Raw genomic sequence first — 15951 nt, 5'->3', positions numbered from 1 at the left:
GCTGAATGAAATCCAAGAGCAAAGCAAGCCCTGATGCTTTTTAAAGAGCAATTTGCCAATAAACCTAATAACATCCATCCTGCTCTTTTCTACTCCGCTGACCTAATTCGACCCAAACAAAACAAAAATGTGTGTAATTTTAATGCCGGAAGAGCATGAATCACAGTGGCTCATGTTTTGCGAGAGAACATTTTGACTTGGCACACAGCCGGCTTCTGTGTTTGTATGAGATTACACCTTATTGAAGGATGCTGGGTTAAAACGCAGCTTGGCTCTTCTCTATTACTGCTCTCTGTTTCACTGCGATTAGAGGTTATTAAAAAAATCCACACGGCATCCACAACAGCTCCAGAGGTCAGTCAGCAATTAACACCTAAAGACAAGATCTGTAATTGGAAAATGGGTGTCCTCCACCTTTTCAAGGAAAAAAAAAATATTCGCGGACAATTTAGGGCAGACAAGAGGTGAAAAAACAAGTCAAGATATATGTGCAATAAATGTCAAGTGACGCTGGAATGAAACCCAGTCTGGGTGTTTACGATGCGGTTAGAGAAAGCTGCACACACCGAGCAGGAAAGGTTCCCGCCGTGAAATGCTGATGAGGTGAAAGTTAAGTTTTTAGGAAACTAACTAATGAGGCAAAATCACTTCATCGCTGTTTTAAAGTTGAAATATGACACATGACTTAGATAGACTTAGAGGTAAATCTTTTCCAGTTTTATAATAGACAGGTTTGGATCTACAAAATATAATTTTAACCATAAAATGAAGCTTTCCGATCCATCGCTGAATGTATTCAGTTTACAATGAAAACAGTGGCAGATCTACCACTCATTGTTCTTCATAATTTTTTAAACAATATGTCAGTTTGCAGAAAGAGACAGACAAAAGAATTTCTAGCCAACGGTTGATTTTGCCGGCTGAAATGACAACTGTTGCCGTTAGAGTTTACCAGCTATATCTAACTAGCTCATCAAGCTAAAATGAACTTCATGCGTTGGTTGAAAACGCTGCCTCTGGCTGATTTCTTTATGTTCCTGCTGACTTGTTTAAAATGAGAATCTTGTAAAACGGTTCTTAAATAGGCACTTGATGGCTACATACATCATATTGTGTGAAAAGACTGAAGCTAAAGCTGCATGTCCCAGGCAGTCAGCATCCTCACCAGCTGATGATCCATGTAGAGCACACCTCTGTTCATTGGACCAAGGTTCGGCTGTTTGGTACAGTTTGGCTCACATCAGTAATCTCGGTTCAGATCAAAGTGAAAAGTCAGAACGTCCGGACCAAACAAGGTAGGTGTGAAAGATCTTAGACTCTAAGATATCGTCAAAAGTGTTTCGGTTTGAAATTCTCAAAGACACCTTTGACAGCTTTTTTTACACTGACTTAAAACGGAGACCCAAGCACTGGTGTGAAGTTATCCTAATGTCTTTCATTTAGATGCCATATACACATAGTATGGGTGTAAACATGCACTGCGATAGACTTATCCCACATACTCCAAGTCCTGTCTCTGTATTTGTGCAGGAACTGCTTACCTCGGGAAATACCCCAGGCTACATAACAGAAATGTCAAATACACCTGAAAATAATTCAGATGGAAAATTTCTCATCTCTATGCGGAGGCTTTTTTATTCACACACACAACCTCTTAAACAGAAGCAACATAAAGTGTTGCCCAGGCTGCTAAATCCCTCCGGCAGGGCGATGGAGGCAAGTATCCAAGTGCTAAATATTTACTATTTGTGTAAATGCATGAACATACTGTATGTCAAGTGTAGTGGAACCCTTAAAGGCATGAGTAGGTGCAGGTTCTCAAGGGTAATGGCAGTAATCCAACTTGATATACACCCATAGAGCCACCTATCCACCCCCCACTCCCCCACACACACATAAAAGAGGCCACTCTCCCTCCCTGCATTCCCACCAACGCCACATGCACTGGGTCAATAACAAAGATGAAATAATCTCACAGTGCCAGCGCAAAAGTAGCCGTGATAACAGTGAGTTAATAGACTTCCATCAGATATTTTGAAGTTTGGTGTAGCACCATAATATTTTCATTCAGAACAGAAGACAGAAGAGAAATGAATGATGGATGGCAGAAAGCAGACTGGCTTATATTCACCTGCGAGCCAAAATATTTTCTGCTTCATAACAGTCTGCAGAGAAATCATATCTACAACTGGTAAGTGTTTATCAGATAATCATCATGATTTGTTTGTTTTGCTAAGCTCCAAACTTTAATTTCATTCTCAGCTGTAAAGCCATCAGCAGATTGTGATTGGGACGGATAGGGAGAAATCAAATGTAATGGTAGCGAGTTTGGCATTTTCTACTGTATAATAATCGTGAAATGACTGCTATCTCTGCACTCGGTTGCTTTTCTGCATGGAGTCAAGGAATGAAACAAAAACAGCAAACAGTCCTTATTGTAGATAAGTACGGCTGTGACAGTATCAGCTGCAGATCAAGAGCAGAGAGGAATTACTTTAGCGAGAGCGGACGGAAAATGTGTTGAAAAGCAAATCAGAGACAGTAGCTCTTCAGGCGAGACCTTAGATAATCTATTATCACTCGGCACTCGAGACCAAGAGAGTGAGGATGGGGGCTCGGATCCACCCGACAGAGAGAAGATGAAAATTTCAACCCATCTGTAGTGGGAGAGGCCGTCTCTGTGCTTGGCTAGCTTTAAATGAAGCTGTTTGTCTTCCTAAACGAATACTCCCCACACCTAATCACTCTAATTCTCTGCTCCTCTCTGCTCCTACTACTCCTTATCTCCATTGCATCATGCCCATGTCATCATCAGCCCGCCACGGCACCAATGAAGCTTGTCTACTGGCCTCTACTTCACACCGCTTTGTCACTAAAGTTCTGATTAAACACGCTGCAATTTATGGATCTTTGCCACTACAACGTGTCTACCCAGCTCTGCGTGTTAGGCATCGAAAAGTACATCAAAAAGTAAAGTAGGCGATATTAAAGAAAGATGGGACATGGGAGGATTTGCTGTGATGCCAAAAGAACATGGTAATTATCAGAGTGTTGAAAATGTGTAAAAAAACTGTCCTCTCATTGTCTTGTTGGAGTTCGGTGTCGAAAATGTATTCATTGCTACATCAAGTTATCAAACTGTGCTGGCAGCAGAGAGTTCCTGTCTAATTAACAGAGGTTTCAATCAACAGTAAAACAAGATTAAAATGAGGACAAAGGTCTGTGCTGTCTGCCTCTTAGGAAGTGTGCGTGTAATCCTGTAATGCTGCGTTTGTGTTATTTAAGGCTCGACTCTCTTATACTCAGATAACAATTGCGCTCGGAGTGACTTACTCAATTATTTTGTTGTTTTGGCAATTGCTACTTTCCAAACGCAAATTGTCAGACTTAATGGCCACGTTGGTGGGTAGAGAGTAATGAAACAACAGCCACAGCAAATAACTAGTGAATATGGCAGTTTAACAGAACACTGTTCCAGGTCTGTGCCAATATCTCCTTACACAATGCACAATTCCAGTACAACTCTGAGCTGTATGTCTATAATCCTGTTATCAATATGCTCTCTAATGGTTATGTGTTATTCTATGGCCATGATTGAACATTTGTTTATCAATTTTGCTTCTTTTTAGTTGTCAGAGACACTTATTATTATTAGTATGTTCTTAACTATTGTACATATTGTATTGTTTTTTATATATCTAGGATACCTAACAACATCAGGCAAAGGGACTCGGGTACATATACATATTTGTTTGAATGCTGATTAAATCAAATTCAATTCAATTATCAGGACTAAGGGCCCTATCTTACACCCAGCGCAGCGCAACTGTCATTGCTAGTTTCAGACAGACACAGTTGTCATTTTCACACCCAGCGCCCATGTTGTGTAATTAGGAAATGTACTGTAAGATGCGTCTACAAGCGCTACACAAGACGCGTACACTCAATTGTTGAAGGGACAGAGGATTGAGAGACGGCAGAGGGCCCCTCGCCAAGCACCACTACCACATACTGTACATCTACTCGCCCGCTTTCACTTCGCGCACGAGCAGATCGTTTCGTCGGCAGAAAACCTGTCACTTCTCCAAATTGACTAATCCACCTTTTAGATAGCAATGCACCCGATGCAGGTGCACCTGATTTTTAAAGGGAATGGGAGATGACACTCTGATTGGGTTCATTCTTGTTAAGCCCAAATCACACTTATGATTAATTAACAGGCTAAATACAACCCCTTTGCACCTTGCACCTTGCGCCTTACTTTGCGCCGCTTAAATAGGTCCCTAAGAGTCTACATGCACGCTAGCGACTCTGTGAGGCTGTACTCACGCACAGCGGGGCTTCATGCTAAATGCTACAGTAACAACAGCATTCTAACATGCAGGTAAAATATTTACCATTATTTTCCACCATTTGTTTTTTTCTGGTATTTGGTTATAAACCAAATATTTGGACACATTAATAATTTGACCTGATGATTGCGCTAAATGGAGAGTTAAGAGATCACCGTAATTGTTACAATTCACCCTGAGGGGGACATAAATGTCGGAACCAAACTGGCAATCCATCAAAAAGTTGTAGAAACATTTCATTAAAAAGCTAGCAAGGCTTGCATAATTTCTAGGACTGTGTATATAACAAGAGACATCTTTTTCTGCATAAGCCTTCCCTCCTTGTCTTTATTACAGTCCAGCTCCCCTCAGCAGTGGTTGACCCATGGGGATTACAATGTATTGTAAAACTTAATCCTAATGTGGCTTCAAGCGAAGTTTCAATTTGTCAAATCTGAAGTAATCCAATCACCTTTGAGGCTCTGACATTTTGCATATTGCTAACAGGTTAAAATAACATAAATGTAGGTGGAAATCCCAGCACTGTTTTGCTCTGCGGCCCTCCTTTTTTGCTCTCCTTTATGTAAGCTTTAATTAGATTGCTGGGATGAAGTCAGAAAGTTTTGAAACTTGCATGAGCTAAGTAACTTCTTTATTCAAGTGAAGAGTGTTTTTTTGTACAAATGAGATAATTAATGATGTATTATTTCACTGAAAAATGTAACAGTCCAAAGCTAAAATTAACTTTCCAGAAGTGGGGATTGATTCTGATAAATTGGTTTCAGAGCAGGAATTACACTAATTAACGAGTGAGATTAGGTTTAATTGTCTTCATCAAAGTCCCTCTTCAATATTAAAAGGAGTGAAGCCCGCGAGCCACTTCAGGCAGAAAACTCCAGTAGTGGTGCTACACTCCCACATGACAAACTCCGCTAAATTCATCATATATACCCAACGCACCCTGTGCAATATGCCAGCCAATTTAAAATGACTTTGGTCTGGTATGCAGCTGCTGTACTACTCAATTGCAAACAATTTCTGTAAAACGCCATCTGGAAATCAATCAACCAATCAATAAATCAATCAATTTTATTTAAAGTGCAGAATGACCATGCGGCATGGTTCCAATGCACTTTACAATTAAAAAAAAAATACATTACCAAAGCACACAGCAAGCAAATAAAATAATAAACATTCAAAGTAAAACAACTACAATAAAAACATCAATGTTAAAGGGATGTTAAAAAGGTAATTTCAACTGAACATGCTTATTTAACATGTAATGGAAAGCCATTCCAGAGGTAAGTAGGCAAATGTTCTGAAGCCAACAGATTTCTTTTTAACTGAAGGAATTACCAAGAGACCAGCGCCAGCTCTGGTGTAATTATCTCAGGTGGTCCAAGACCGTGCAAGGTCTTATAAGTTAAAAGAAGAACCTTAAAATCAGCTTTCGCTTGTACTGGTAACCATTGAGGATAGGCCAGAATGGGTGTTATATTTTCTAGTTTTAGTCAAGATTTCAGCTGCCACATTCTGAACAAACTGAAGTCTTCTAGTAGCACAACTACGAAGGCCAGAGAAAAGGACATTACAATGCTCAAGGCTGGAGGATACAAAGGCATGGACAAAAGTTTCAGCATCATACAATGATAGAATAGGTCAGATTTTGGCAATATTACTGATATGAAAAAATGCTGTCTTGGTAATAGCCTTGATATGAGACTGGAATGTCAGACGAGAATCAAAAATCACTCCAAGGTTTTTGATGGTCGAGCTTTCAGAAATAATAAAGCCATCAAAGCTGACACTGAAATTCTCATACGGATGTCCATATTTGGCTGAACCAACAACTAATAACTCATATCCATCCTTTTTTTTTTTTTTATTTCTGATAGACATGCCTTTAAATTTATGAGTTGGGGAAAGGTTATTTGGCTTTACAGGTATGTATAGCTGTGTATCGTCAGCGTAGCAGTGATAATAAATGCCATATTTGCAGATTATTTCACCAAGGGGAAGCTTTTGGATGGAATAATGCATAGGTCCAAGGACTGATCCCTGGGGTACACTAAACTTCCCGTCAGAAAATTCAGAGATTGTAATGCTGTAGCTTACACATTGAGTTCTATTTGATGAATATGAATGAAACCGTGAAAGCACTGTCCCCTGAATACCAATATACTTAAGCCAGAATCAACAGTAATTAGTAAATCATTGACTACTCTGGTCAAGGTAGGTTCAGTGGAATGACGGGACCGAAAGCCAGATTGAAATGTATCAAAGAGATTGTTTTTGAATAAGCGGGTAGTAAGTTGATCAGCGACAGCCCTCTCTAGTATATGAAAGGAAAGGAACACATGAAAGGAAGATTGGAAATTGGTCTATAGTTGTTTAGACTTTGTGGAAATGCTTCTGCCACTCCTGCAGTATTTCAAAAGACCCACCTTTGCCCTGCAAACACCTGTAGGCTTTAATTTCAAGGATCTCTGTTCTAAGATTGGCTTGTAGTTTTAGGGAATGTCGAGGTGAAAGACACCAAATGCAAACTCTGTATATACAGTTTTATGTAGTCTGGCGATACCTTTCTGTTGGTTAATCAATGAGCGACCCCTCTCACATACACATCATGTGATCTTTTTTTAATTGCAAAAATATTGATTATACAGTAGCATGTTCAAAGTAATACAATGTATTAATTATATTTTAAACAATGAACGTTAAGCATGATAAGAAAAGTTTTGGGGACTGCCGGGAGCTTACTTTACTTTATTTCTGCTCAATTATGATAAACTGAAAAGTCAAGAACATCTCACTCATAAAGCATTGTGCTCCCAGACTACTGAAAAGTATCGAAACATTTAAAACCCCAGGCAACCATTTAAATATTATCCTATTTTGAAGTAAATAATCTGTTGAAGAACACAAAAAAATGAGCTGGTACTGCATCTCAGGAAATTTACATAATGTCCACTGGCAAACACAAAAAAAATGGATATAATAAAAACATTACAGATATGAAATTATTCCATGCAGTGTTAGTTAATCCACTCATCATAATCATGGTGAAAGTGGATAGAATACATCCAATACATTTGTGAGCGCAGGTGATGTTTCTCACAGACAGATAATTTGTATTTGTGCTATTATGATATTTAGAACAATATAACAGTATTGCAGAACACTATGTTTGTGGGATGGATGCAGCAAAGATCTACGTTGAGGAATTTCTACAAGGGCCACCTTCATCACTTCCAGCCTTTTCCTTTAGGCTTTGCCCTCCTGCTCCATCTCCATCGTCCACCACTACTCCCGACAACTCCACCTGCCCGTGGCTGGCAGTTAGACAGCCCTGTTATTCTCCCGTCTGCCCAGAGATGAGAGGAGCAAGCAGACTGATTGACTCCTGGGGCCGTCAGGGCTAATCCATAGCTACAGGCTGCAAACTGACCTTTCTTTCTCTCTCCTTTCCCCGCTTTCTCTCTATCTAACCCCCAAAACACTCTTTTTCTCCCAACACTTTGGCTTTAGGCTAATGCTCTATTTATGTCTGACTGTCACTTTCTGTTGTTATCGCTTTATTTTTTCTTTCTGTTGTCTGACTTTTTCTCCCCCAACTGTTGTAGAAGAAGATGGAAAGACAGGGTTGTGACCGGCAGCGGTTTGAAATGTACCAATTTCGGCCCCTGCACGGTATGGTGAAGTATAAAATCCATGATCTGTTTGCGGTTGGTCTTTCCTCTTGGGGGGGAAAATGGGTTGTAGCAATGAAGTTTTATGAGAGAAGGTGAGGGCAGGGAGCACAGCAAATTTGAAGGGGGGAAAAGTACAGCCAGTTCCATTTTCATTTTTGGCAAAGTCATACATTTGATCAATTTTTCTTACTGTGAAATAAGTCTTGCAAGTGCTCTGGCCACGAGTGAATTCACAGGATTAAAAAAAGGCCCACTTGTAGAGTTTGTCGCCAAGGACAAAGCTGAAACAGGACTATTCTTATCTGGCTACTTTTCTTTTTCTCATTAGAACAACCATTAAGTACCAGGACAGCTTAGGTACAAACAACCAGTGGATGATGCCCTTGGCTAAAAATATTCAGCATTGTTATTACGCTGATTATTTTCCTCAGCCACATAAAAGTGGACGGTGGAGGAAATGAAATAACAACAAGCAGGGACTAGAAGAAGCCAGGAGCAGGGCTCGCGTATGAGGAATGGCTCATTGGAAAATGTCACAATACATCATGCTGCAGCTAAACAGTCAGGAAGACTAATTCACAGGTGGACTACAGCAAGGTAATAGAGGAGAAAGAGAAAAGATAAATGAAGGCTAAATCTGAAATGAGAAAGGGAGGAGATGAGAGCAAGAAAGGAGCTTTGAAGGAGAGTGATTCTGAAAAGTATGTGATTATATGAAATGTCTGCCATGCCAGCAAAATTGACTGAAATCTAGGTAATTCTATTCCCCATCACTTTACAGTGTCTTCCAGCAAAACAGGAAACTCTTTATCACGACAGCACAATACTGAGCCATCCCATTTCTCTTCATTACTGTAACCGGTTCCTGAGTCCATTCTTGTTTAAACTGTTTCACGACTCCATTCAAATACATCCATCCGCTGTACGAGTCACAATGAGTACACATTATGTTAAGGTATCGCACTGGGATACGTCTTTATCCTTTGTGTTGAACAGCATTGTACTATATTGTCATCAGTTAAGAAATGTGTTTCCACAGCCCGTGCAGAGCAACATTATACGACCAGAAGAGAAATCAAGGCACAGACAATAAAACTACACACTGTTGGTCGGGACGGCGTTATCAGCTGTCACCACCCAACATTAGAGTCACAAAATTTAATCTATTTGATTTGTGTACATGGACACGAATTTTCCCTTTTTTTCAACTCCAGTCTTTTCAAAATGAAACTGCGTAGTTAACTTTAGGAATAGGTCGACTTGGTTAGGCTTAGGCAACAAAACTACTTAGTTAGGTTTAGGAAAAGATCGACTTGGTTAGGTTTAGGCAACAAAACTACTTAGTTAGGATTAGGAATAGATCAACTTGGTTAGGTTTAGGCAACAAAACTACTTAGTTAAGATTAGGAAAAGATCGACTTGGTTAGGTTTAGGCAACAAAACTACTTAGTTAGGATTAGGAATAGATCGACTTGGTTAGGTTTAGGCAACAAAACTACTTTTTTAGGTTTATGAAAAGATTGACTTGGTTAGGCTTAGGCAACAAACTACTTAGTTAGGTTTAGGAAAAGATCGCAGTTTGGGTTAAAATAACTCTGGAAGTGCCGTAACATAAGTACGGAAGTTACGTGACAAATAAATCAACTTTGACCTCTGGTTTCACATGTGGTACGAACAGTGGTCTCCTGGGCAAAAGTCCAGTAGTTTTTGATGCACCCATCCACCCCGACCTCTTTCCTATTCGATGCTCACCGCTCTTTATACTTCCCGGTTCACAATTACATGATTACATACAAACTGATTTCATGCTGACCATCATGAAAAAACTGTGATATTCGTGTCTATGTGCACAAATCAATACATTCAATTTAGTGACTATTTCATGAACTGCTGTGCGACTGGGCTGCACCTCCGTATGAGCGCAGTGCAGAGTAGCGGCAATGAGCTGGCCAGTAGGGCACACTCACTGCTCAGGTAGACATTACTCCACTATATCTTTACATAGCAATAGTTGTTTGCATCTACATTAATGCTCTGGATATAGTACAGAAAAAATACTGTCTTTTAATAAAACAATTTCAAGTCTCATCATTTTACCGCAACATTTTTAAGACGTGCAATTCTATGGAAGCATTCTGAAATATCTTGAAATTCAGAAAGCCTCAATTAGACAGATGTGTTTTGAAGAACTCAATTTTTCATTGGAAGCAAAATAAGAAAGACATGGAAGCAATTCATTTGAAAAATTGTATTTGGTGAATTTTAGCACAACTTTACTCTTACACAAACTAGTTTATGTTGTACTAAGAAAAACATCACAAAGCCCTTGTGGATCTGACATGACGTACACTGGAGACTGCTTTGAATTTTTAAGAGTGAATCTTGCTCAAATATTGATTAAACTTCATAAGATAAGATGTTTTCCTCCCTCTTTCAGTCCAAAGGGAGTTAAGTCCTTATCAGTTTATAGTCCACTCCAAAATAACAAAATACTAAAAGATAACAGATACAGAGATTACAGTAAATTACAAAGTGCCCAAAGATTAAAAAAATCCTAATACTTTATGGATTGTGATGATTTAAATGGTGATGTCAGTATTTAAAACTAAAAAAAAGTCACACATGCCAATTCACTTTCCTCTAGTCGATGCAATTCATAGAACGAGCACCTGCAAATCTGTAATGCTGAAGGATACGGTATCCTAACTGGTTTTGTATTTTCCAGCTCCTCTCCATCCGTCTTGCCACTGTATGAGTCCCAGACCTTGTTAAAACTCCCTTCAGATAACCCACTTCATTCTGTCCCATCACTCATCGGTCTCCTCAGGGCTTCGGCTAACACTATCACATGACACCCCGCTAATCTGATTGGCTGATCAGAACTGTAAATGAATCCGGCCAGAGCCAATTACAATAGGCACAAGTCATTAAGAGAGATGACTTCGGGGAGAGAAGCGGTGCCGGGGACAGGTGCATCGCTGCTAGTCTGGCAAATTACTTTCAGAATAGAGTTTGGGTTATCAGTTGCTGCCTATTATACCAAGTGATTGGAGAAGGAGGGTGTTGATACGGCTTAAAGCAGGCTTACACTGCAAGCTCTTTTTGTGCTAATTAAACACCAAAATTGCCTTCCTTGGGAGGTTTCTTGTTTTGGTGTGCTCCCAGAAAACCTTTTTTTTTTTTACTGTGATAAGGTGTCAGGTAAAAATGACAAAAAAAAAAATGTCTACACATACAAGTGAAACAACTTTAATTAGGTTTGTTAAACTCACACTATCCACAGCAATATCTAATGGCCTACTGGTCCAAACTGACATTTTAAAAAAGCTCTTTTTAAACAGTTTACCTGTTTTACTGTGCATACAGCAATAAACCAAAATTAGTTACACATTCAAATATGATTAAAGCCCCTATACAGGCACCTGTTCTCCCTCTGCCTACACCTGCTCCCCATTACCAGATTGTCTATAGGCCTTTCTCACTGCAGACATTTTCAAGGTCCTGGTATTGCAGCCCGTTCTCATTCCAGGGCATCAAACACCTACGCTTTTTCACGGCCATTGGCGTTCGATCCCGCCTCACAAGGCACCCTTAAGCGGCGGTAGGAGACGCACCGAGCTTTCCGTTAACTACAATATAAACCCATCCATGGCAACAGTAAACGCACAGGGAAAGTGCTATGGTGATGTAGTTTAAAGAGCGAAAGGGACACACAGTGCGGGAAGAGCGGGAGGTGGATGGGTCCAGCAAGCACAGGGTTTTCCATCAGGAGACCGCTGTTCGAGTCCCTTGCGTTAAGTTTACGCAGGATATATCCCAATACCTTAAATTGCATCCATGTTGTCCTCACTCTCATCTGGTGATTGGATCTTAGTCCCTCCCACTGAAGATACGAGGAGAGAGGAATCCAGAAACCGCATTTTTACAGAAATGAGATGTCCTTTCCTCTGAACCGTCATCTCAAGTGACAGCCAGTTCTGATAACCACAGCACAGCTGGATCAGCCGTCAGCCGGCTTTAACAGCTCTGTAGCAACTTTCAGACGGTAAATGCTATTTCTACAGTTAACACAGATTCAGTACTTTTAACTAGTTGGTGAATAAGAAAACAAATAAAATCTATATTATAACAAGAGTAATAACACTCATGTCTACTTCCGTATATAAAACTGTGGTGATGTTTCAGAGCAGCCCGATCAGCTGCAGTATCCAATCACTAACAGATTTTGATAAAAGTCTTACGCAAAGGCTCTCGTTCGCCATTGCTCAGGTCTCCTCAGTTATTCCTCCTCACTGCTCAGAGCATTTCATTATGCCTTCATTATGACGGACTGGAACGATTTCCGGGTCAAATGAGGAGGGAGGAAGGATCAAATAAGGGAATTGGGATGTACTCACTGTCACTGAAAAAGGCCGAACCAATTTGCCTGCCTTTTTGACCCCATTTACTCCTGGCATTAACATGCAATCTCTAATTGGACATCCTTTCTTGATAAGGAAAAATGTATGCTAATGCAAGGGGTAAATGCATGTAGAACGCACTGATTTGATCTCAGCCAGGTGTAAATGCAATGTGTACAGTGTGACCATATTCTTATTATTATTCCACAGGACTTTCAACCAGGAGACCGTTGTTCGAGACCAGTGTTTTTTTTTGCAAGTTGACGCCTGTCACGTGTTTCATAGTGACGCCTGTCATATGTTCTCTGTACTGATGTTACGTTGTTTCCGTACATATTTGACTTAGTTTACATACTTAGTTAACCAAGGAGTTTTGTTGCCTAAACCTAAGTGAGTGGTTTTGTTGCCCCCTGCTGGTAGGCTATTGCACTTTCATACAGACATGTAATATTGAAGCCTCGGCAAGACAAAACTTGGCACTGACACGTTATCCTCTGGTGGACTATTACAAGCTTTGGAATGATATTGGGTTGTAAAATGTTGCAGAAAATGTGGGATTTTCTTAATACAATTTGCACAGGAGGAGGAAATATCACAGGCCAGAGCAATTCCCTGCCAATTTTAACGTGAAAGGTGTTAATTGAGGTGGCCTTTACAGCAACTAAGAAACTGTGAGGCTTTGTAATTAAAACACCCCCCAAGCCCTGCACACCACACACTACCACCATGCAGCCCGGATAAACACACACACACACACACACACACACACACACGCACACACACACACACACACACACACTGCCATACACAGATGGTACCTTTAACTCTTCATCAGGAACTAAGCCGCTGACAGATTTCCTATGTTGGTCTAATGACATACATCTAAATAAACTGAAAGAAATCCTCCATCAGCCGTGTTTGCCTGATTCCATCATCTGACTTCATCTTTCATTATCTATCCCTCTCCATCTCTGCTACCCGCTCATCTCATTTCATTTGGATCCCTGTCATTAAAACTACAGCCAAAGCTGTTCATATCTCTGCAGAAGAAGCCCGAGTGGAAAATTCTGATCCAGAGATGTGCTGGGTGAGGACTCCTCACCGCTCCAGAAGAGGTGGGGGGGGCGCTTTTTAAAATTTTAATCACATTGAATATACTCACTTTCCACAAAACCAGGAGATTCAGTATTTTACAAAATAACTATCCTGGTATCACTGCACTCAGACAGAGGCTCTCTTGCCGAGTGGGCAGAGCCATGTTAGTTTTAGCATGCCAGGCTCGGAGATGACTTCTGATCTGTGGATGAATCAGTATTCCAAGGACACGAGAGAGGCAGGGCCCGATAACAGCCAGCAGAGAGAGACGTTCCTTCCCTGGCAAAGCCGAACAAAGGTATTCTTTAATCACAGACGTGAACCTGTTTACAAGGTGGCGACTTCCCCAAGAGGTTCCGCTACAAGTCGAGACATGAAAGACAAGAGGCAGCCATGGAGGGACGGGGAAGAGGGAGACAGAGGTTGGGGAGGTGGTACCAAAGCGCTAAAGTGAGAGAGACACAGTGTGTATTTGGGGTTAATGAGGCGGCGCGGCAATACAGGGGAGGCAACAGAAGGCGAGGCAGCGTCGAGCTGTGATCTGCTGCGCTTTCCAGAGCATGTCCCATTACACTGCCATTATCCCGGGTCAAGATGCCTTGATTTCCTACCCTCACGCCTGCGTCACCCCTGCCTACTGCCACACAGGGTCATAATTGATTGACTGGGCGAGAACACATTGCTGTAAGGTAGTTAACCTGCTTGCCTCTGTGGCTGTCTCCATAAAGGGATTGACAAGAGAGTGATAGATATATATATATACGGGGAGGGAGAGTGACCTTGATACCGGGTATGCACTAAACGAGAATCAAGCTGATTTTGGGCCTGATTCCCCCCCTCCTGACACTGGTCAACAAACAAAGTGCCGTTTTTTGGACAGTTCTAAAGATTATCCCTCCAGATTTTCTTGGTATGTTAAGAGTGTTTTTTACATCGATCTGCTCGGAAGTCGATCCTGGCCGCATCGATGTTCAATATTTACGATCGGATATCCTGTTGTGTGTGGGGAACCCCGAGGACAGTTGATGGCGCAGTAACGTGGGAAACAACGATAGCCAACTGAAAACCAAGCTGACGAAGGAAGGACAACAACCGTCGTCATGGCGGTCGCAGCTAATGCATGAGCTGATCCATAATGCGAAGCATAAAGGACTAGTAAAATGAACCTCAGAAATGGATCAACTTGTCTATTTGTGGCAATTTAACGTGTCTCCACGACTTCATCCATTCATCCTTTGTGAATTGCAAAAATTCTTCCTATACCCGTTGTCTGCCATGTTTGTTAGTTTGTCTCTTTATTCACGTTCGATCACAAGAGATTTTGCGATATTTTAATTTTTTTAGTCGGGTTGTTCATGAATGGAATCTGTTAGTGTGTGTTGTGCAGTTTTGGCCAAATCGTTGCTCACCACACACTGTAGGAACAAAACTGATAAATTTAACATTAAGTCGTTATGTGTGGGGTCTCTCACATTTTGAAAATCTGTTGGTGTGGGCCAGCCTTAAGTAAGGAAAGAGGAGAGTAAACAAGTCCAGAATTCATAACCTGTTAAAGTCAAATGTCATCTGACGAAGCCTTCGATCTTACTCTCTCATTTTCCTACCCCCCAAAAAATGACTTTGTCCAGTCTTAATTTTCACTTTTCTCCCTACCTTGTTTCTCGAGCTCGTCTCAATTTCTTCCATGTTTTTGTCTCCTTTGACACTGAGCCTCCCGTTTCTATATTTACCATTCTATTAGACACAGTCTGCTCTTTAGCTCGTGCTCTCTTGGCTCTAGCATAATGGATTCTGTGGAAAGTTATAGAGGGCCGTCATGGCTGATTTCTAGCATTTACTATGTCCCTTTCTGCTAACAGCTCAGTCCCAAATCCCCTATTAATCAAACATTGATTCATCAATAGCTAAATCAGGGTTTAGTGGAGTTTCATTATACATTTAAAAGCCAGAACTGGAGAACTAAAAGCAATCTGTAAACACTGACAGTGATCTTCCCAAATGTAAAAGACTACTACTATTCTATTCTGCTCCTGGCCGGAAGATGTCAACGCACTGGGCTGACACACACGGGCTCATCATGCTTTATTATTTCCCGCCATTGTAGTTTGAGGCAGCCTGATCACAGCTGGCTAAAGACACAACATGAGTCTATCTATCTGCATTTAGCCTGCCAGGCTGCCTCACTGTGTGCTCCTAACATGACAGACAGTTAGCGGTGAAACCATTGTGTCTGGGCTGGCCTGAAACAGGGGGAATTACTCAGCACACTGGTTCCCAGCACTTAGCATGGCAATGAGGCGGCACGGTGGCAGACATCGAACACGGAGATGGACACATGTAGAGAACAGAATGGTGGGCTTGCACGCACACACACACACACACACATAGTGGGTATCTCTGCTGCCGACAGCCGGCTACCACTGTCAGTCGTTT

The 15951-nt window shown here is 41.1% G+C and overlaps 1 protein-coding gene across 1 annotated transcript in view; it reads right to left on the bottom strand.

Moving 5' to 3' along the window:
- cdh13 (cadherin 13, H-cadherin (heart)) overlaps window positions 1-15951 on the bottom strand; it is a 431422-nt gene that overhangs the window by 19240 nt on the left and 396231 nt on the right. The gene's annotated exons all lie outside the window — the stretch shown is intronic.

The sequence above is a fragment of the Sebastes umbrosus genome, chromosome 4, assembly GCF_015220745.1.
Source record: "Sebastes umbrosus isolate fSebUmb1 chromosome 4, fSebUmb1.pri, whole genome shotgun sequence".
NCBI lineage: Eukaryota > Metazoa > Chordata > Actinopteri > Perciformes > Sebastidae > Sebastes > Sebastes umbrosus.
Note: the sequence above shows the minus strand (reverse complement) of the source record. Positions and strands in the feature narration are given on the sequence as shown.